Raw genomic sequence first — 6,009 nt, forward strand, 5'->3', positions numbered from 1 at the left:
ACTCAAGCATGGCACCAGTAGTGAGGTTGGCCCAGGATCAGACAGTGTTTCATTCTGCTGTGCATAAGGTCGCTATGAGTTGGTACCTACTCAATGGCACTTAACAACAACAAGAAGAAGAAACATATAGGTTAGGACCTGGCTAGGACAATCAATAGGACCTTGAGTAAACAGTTAACAGTTTCTGAAATCTCTGGATCCCCTCCTTCCTCATAATAACTGGAATCCCTATAAAAGCTCCTTGTCCCTTTTCCTCGAGGAGGCAGAGCTGAGAAATTTCTCCCATTCTCCTTAATATCAATATTAAATAAATGCTTTGCTTTACGCACTGAGTGAGTCTTGTCTCTGAAAGTTGGCTCTTTCAGCATCAGGTGATAAAGAACCGTTTTTTACAGTAACAACCAAGGTGTCCAAGGTATTCACATTCTTCTTAGTGCAGCTGAGTGGAGTCCAACTCATAGCTTGGGAACAGAAAGCCTCATCTTTCTCCTTTAGAGCAGTTAGTGGATTGGAACTTCTGACCTGGTTCACAGTCCAGAGCTTATCCTATGGAGCCACATTATAAAGCACAGAAAACAAAGGAAATTCATCAAAATACCATGACAGCAGAACAATTAATCTCTGTTACAGACAGAATTTAACAACATTAGAAGTGACTACAGAAGTGAGAAAGGGACTAACTATTATTGGGATACCACACCTGGTGTGCTATGAGTCAGAACCTACTCCAAGGCATTTATCACTTAACAACACTACTGGAGATTAGCAAAGTTCACTGAAACTGATTCTAAGGTACTCGATTATGTAGCCCCAATTTCCATGAAGGGAACACAAAGGCAAATCCCTTAAGGAGAGAGAGTCACTTTCAAACATACTCTGTCTGAGGGCAAAGTGTTTTTGTTTTGTTTTGTTTTAAATGTTTTACTGTGAATTATGTGATAGTTTACATGGGAGAACATTATCTTTACATTCATCCTATCTATTGTATATCATTTCATTGCCATGGTTACAATCCTCCCTGCATCATCAACCAACCAAAGCGTATACCCTGCAAGCCTGCCCCTTGGTCATCAACATACAGCCCCTCTCCCTCTCTGCCTCAGCCTCTCAGCAGCTCCATCTCTGCAAGTCATCGTCTCTGCCTCCATCTCTGGAGTCACTGTTTCTCTGGGTAGGGTCCCTCACTCCACTCTTCTCCCTTGATGGTCCCAGGGACCTCAGCTCCTGGACTGCAAAGTCAACCACTCCCCTCTTTTTGCTACAAAATGTCTACCTTTACATTTCCAACCTTTACAGTCAGTCCTGATAGCAATTATTCACTATTGTACCACAAGAATATTATCCCCATCTCCTTTCATCAACCCTGCCCTGACTACTCAGTGAAGATTCTACCTTCCTCCACAGAGGGCAAAGCATTTTACATTATAGATTGTTAACACACATCCAAGAAAGAGTCACTGAGATTCTGCAGGTTTGAACCACGGAACCTTGTGGTTCAAACTGACCTTGCAATACATTGCTTTATCCTACAGTGCCACATCAAGATTGTTGGATTGTTGTTGTTAGGTGCTGTCGAGTGGATTCTGACCCATAGCAACCCTGTATAGGGTTTCTGAAGAGTGGCTGGTGAGTTTGAACTGCTGACCTTGCAATTCAAACCGTCCTGTGGTTGAGTGCTTATCCTACACAACAGGACATTGTGGATTAGTGATCAGCAAAAATTTGATTGAGGCTGAATTTATGTTAAGACTGAAAACGGATTTAGGTTTTCCAATGTAAACTTTAGCCTTCTGTAAACTACGTGCTCAAAAATTTAGTTGTAATATGCTGTGCTGTTTATAATTATATTGGTTTTAAGCACACTGAAGATGAGGCTTTCTGCTCCTGCGAAGATTTAAAGCCTCAGAAACCCTACACAGGATCGCTATGAATCAGAACCTATTCGGCATCACCTAACAACTACAATTCACTGTCCAGCTTTCACATGAATATGAGGTTATTGAAAATACCATGGCTTGGATCAGGCACACCTTAGTCCTCAAGCTGACATCTTTGCTCTTCGACACTTTAAAAGGTCTTGTGCAGCAGATTTGCCTAATGCAAAATGTCATTTGATCTCTTGACTGCTGCTTCCGAGAGTGTTGATAGGTGATCCAAGAAGAATGAAGTCCTTGACAACTTCAATCTTTTCTCCATTGATAAGAATGTTGTCTATTGGTCCATTGGTGAGGATTTTTGTTTTCTTGACATTGAGATGCAATCCATACCGAAGGCTGTGTTCTTTGATTTTCATCAGTAAATATTTTAAGTCCTCTTCACTTTTAGCAAGCAAGGTTGTATCATCTTCATATCACAGGTTGTTAATGAGTCTTCCTCCAATCCGGATGCCACGTTGTATTTCTTCATATAACCTAGCTTCTTGGATTATTTGCTCAGCATAATCTCATATGCATGCAAAAGCTGGAGAGTGAATAAGGACGACTGTAGAATTGATGCATTTGAGTAATGGTGTTGAAGGAGAATATAGAACGTACCATGGGCTGCGGAAAGAACAAACAGATCTGTGTTGGAAGAAGTGCAGCCATATTGTTCCTTGGAAGCCAGGATGGCTAAACTTCTTCTCTCATACTTGGGACATAATAGGAGGGACCAGTCTCTGGAGAAGGATATCCTATTTGATAAGGTGGAGGGTCAGAGAAAAAGAGGAAGACCCTCAGTGAGATGGATTAGCAAAGTGGCAGCATCAATGGGCTCAAGCTTGGCGACAATTGTGAGGTTGGCCCAGGATTAGGCAGTGTTTCGTTCAATTGTGCATAGACTCGATGGCACCTAACAACAACGACAAGTACGCTTATAGTACGATGGCTAGTGTTGTAATATAAGAGAAATAGGTACTTATTTCATTGAGTCTCAAATCACACTTGACTGTTGAGTTCATATAGTCTCAATTTTTTTATGAAAATAAGAAATCTAGCAGAGTCATGGATTTTACTCCCCCCTCCATCATGTATGTGGCAGCGTCAGTGGCTGGCTTACAATTTACAGTGAAGGGTTTCGGAGGTTGTAAATCTTTACGGGAGCAGAAAGCCCCATCTTTCTACCGTGGAAAAGCAAGTAGTTTCAAACTGCTGACCTTGTGGTTCACAGCCCGATTCATAACCACTACACTACTAGAGTTCCTTATACTAAAATAGAAATCCTTCAAGTACGGATACAATTTAGAAATATTGAAATGTCGATTTCAACATTATCACCACGTCAACAAATTTCAAGTAAGAGGTTGTTGTTATTATGTGCCGTGGAGTTGGTTCCGACCCATAGCGACCCTGTACAGGGTTTCAGAGGCTGTAAATCTTTACCGGAGCAGAAAGCCTCATCTTTCTCCCACGGAACAGCTGGTGGTTTCCAACTGCTGACCATGAGGTTCACAGCCCGATTCGTAACCACTACGCTATCAGAGTAAGATAGCCAATTATAATGACAGAATTCACCTCCGGAAGTTACTTTCACAACAATTTGTAAACTCTTGGAAAGTGTCACTAAACTCCTTTGCTGAAATCGTATTTCCATGCAGATTTATTTTAACAGAGAAAAGAAAAACTTGGAAACAATTACAAATGCACAAGTCCTGCCCCCATGACAATAAACAAATTCTAAAGGGACCTCCCTTTCCTTTATTTCTTCCCAAGACTAAGTTTTGAATTATGATGTCTTGCATTTTTAAAGACCACTCAGGAATTTCCATTTTTTATCTTCATAAACAAGAAAGCAAGTGGAAGTCAACTTTACTGAAGGAAATAGGGTAAGGAATTTTAATTTAAAACAGTGAAATAAAGAACACACAGCTAGCTTGCTTCCTGCAACACTCGGTTCTTGGTCCTGAGTTTACCCGGAGGAGGGTTTTATAGTAATTGTGGTCGGTTCTCGGTACAGCCCCCCCTCCCCCTTGCCGGGTACCTTTCCTCAGAGCCGCAGGGCACAATTACCAACGTAAGAAAGACAGTGATTCTTGCAGAACTCTTGCCCTTCCAGGCATTTTCTCAAAGAAATCTCTCTAGCGTCCGGAGATGTTAGTCTCCTGTCCGCGTTTCGCTCCCGCGCAAAGACTGTTTTCCTGTAGTTGAGTGTTTTATCCGGCGTTTTAGGGGTGCGAAGCAGGAGTTAATTTCTAGGTTCTGAAGCTACGTTTGAAGCACAGTGCAGACCAAAGATCATTCCTTTTCCTTGTGAATAAGAAAGCTGCTTGGCGTGTTGGCTCCGTGGCTTAGCTGGTTAAAGCGCCTGTCTAGTAAACAGGAGATCCTGGGTTCGAATCCCAGCGGGGCCTTTTGTGGCTTTTCCTGCCTTCATTAAGGGGAACGGGTGGTCATTCTGTAATGTAGAGGGTAACTTTACCCTAAGGGTTTTCAGGAACGTGATTTATACAGGTCTGAATCTGATAGTTTTCCATTGTTTACAAAAGAGTGGCAAAGTTAAATTTGCTCTTCTTTCAGAAAATACTTTCTGTACTTCTTTCATTTGTATTCTATATGCAATAGTTTTTCAGAGTACCAAAGAAACCGGGGAAAGGAGAAGGCAAAGCCGCTAAATATAAATTGCAAGTAACACTATGATCTCTGATTACTCTATTGTCTTTCCTTGAGAAATAGCAAACGGATACACTCACAATCTTCAAGGCAATCTTTTTTAAAAAAGGTCAGTAATTGATAAATGCATTGTTGAAAATGCTGTATCATCTAACAATTCAAAGCACCATCAACTAAAATCTGACTATGTAAAACAAGATGTAGTCTGACTTAACAGTCTTTTGTTTAACATTTTTTTGGAAAGGAAAATCAAAGGGAAAGTAAGTACTTGCCATTGTATTTTCCGGAATTAAGCTGGCAGGAAGAAACCTCCATTTGATTGTATATCACAGAGTGGGGAGTAGCTGGAACAGACGAAGTTTGAAGCCCCCAGCACATGCAGGCAGAAGTGGCAGAAGGCAGCCAGGAATTTTACTCAGCTGAGGCCCTTCACTTAGAAACACAGATCAGGGAAATGGAAGTTTGCAATTGTCAGCCCTCCCACTCAAATGCCAAGACCCAGTCCCCACTAATGTGGCACAGAATGTTCTACCAGCCTGGTTTTGTCCTCAGAGCACATTATTTTATATAAATTGTCAAGGATAGAAATATGATCTTTTGTCCTATCTTCAGGGGAACAAAATGTCCAAGTACTTTGAGGAGTAACTCAGAAAGCAATTCTACTTTTAGGGAAACTTTTTCTTCCATTCTGGAATTTAGTTCTTCTCTTTTCTTTGTAAGCAATTGCAAGGCAGACCCTCTTTTTCTCCAGTACCTTCTGTCTTCAAATTAGAAAAGGCTGGGGCATGGTAGTGGTGGTTGAGGAAAATAATTCAAGGCAATTGCTATAATGGGAAGTAAAATCACTGTGCGTGGAGGTTGCTGTGGGCCATATTTGGACATTTACCCCAGACTGAATGAGGTGGAAAGAAGTAGGGAAAGACTTCATGGAAGAAATGATACACAGGCTGAGCAACTGCAATGTAGAATTTATCCAGGCAAGAGAAAATAGGCCCGGGAGATGGAAAGGTGTTCCAGATATAGAAAATAGTGTGTGTGAAGACCCAGAGGTGAGAAGGAGAATGATAGTTCAGGTAAATGAAAATAGAGGGTAGGAGCGTACAGGCTTCAAAGTCCTCTTTGTCTGGAGATAATGAGAGATCCTTAGGCTTCATATACACCCCAGATGGACTTGACTTCCATAATAGATAAATATTAAGTGTTTCATGCTTTCTTTCAAAAAGACCATGTGTTACCAGAGTATTGAGGATGGCATTTTAACTTCCAAATTGAGGATCAAGTACGACATTTAGTTGTGTTACCTAGGTTCTGCTACAGAGAAGAGGAGCTGAAGGGACTGTGCTTTCCATTACAGTCTGTTTACCCCTCAGGGGCAGGGGATATACCAGTCCTCTTCACTGCCTTGTCTCCTGGGTTCAACACA

The 6,009-nt window shown here is 41.4% G+C and overlaps 1 non-coding gene across 1 annotated transcript; it reads left to right on the forward strand.

Annotated features, from left to right (window-relative positions):
• The first annotated feature begins 4,253 nt into the window (after positions 1 to 4,253).
• TRNAT-AGU lies at positions 4,254 to 4,327 on the forward strand. The gene has a single exon. It is a non-coding gene; the product is annotated as a tRNA-Thr (tRNA).
• Positions 4,328 to 6,009: the final 1,682 nt, after the last annotated feature.

This window comes from Chrysochloris asiatica, unplaced genomic scaffold, assembly GCF_000296735.1.
Source record: "Chrysochloris asiatica unplaced genomic scaffold, ChrAsi1.0 scaffold00213, whole genome shotgun sequence".
Taxonomy (NCBI): domain Eukaryota; kingdom Metazoa; phylum Chordata; class Mammalia; order Afrosoricida; family Chrysochloridae; genus Chrysochloris; species Chrysochloris asiatica.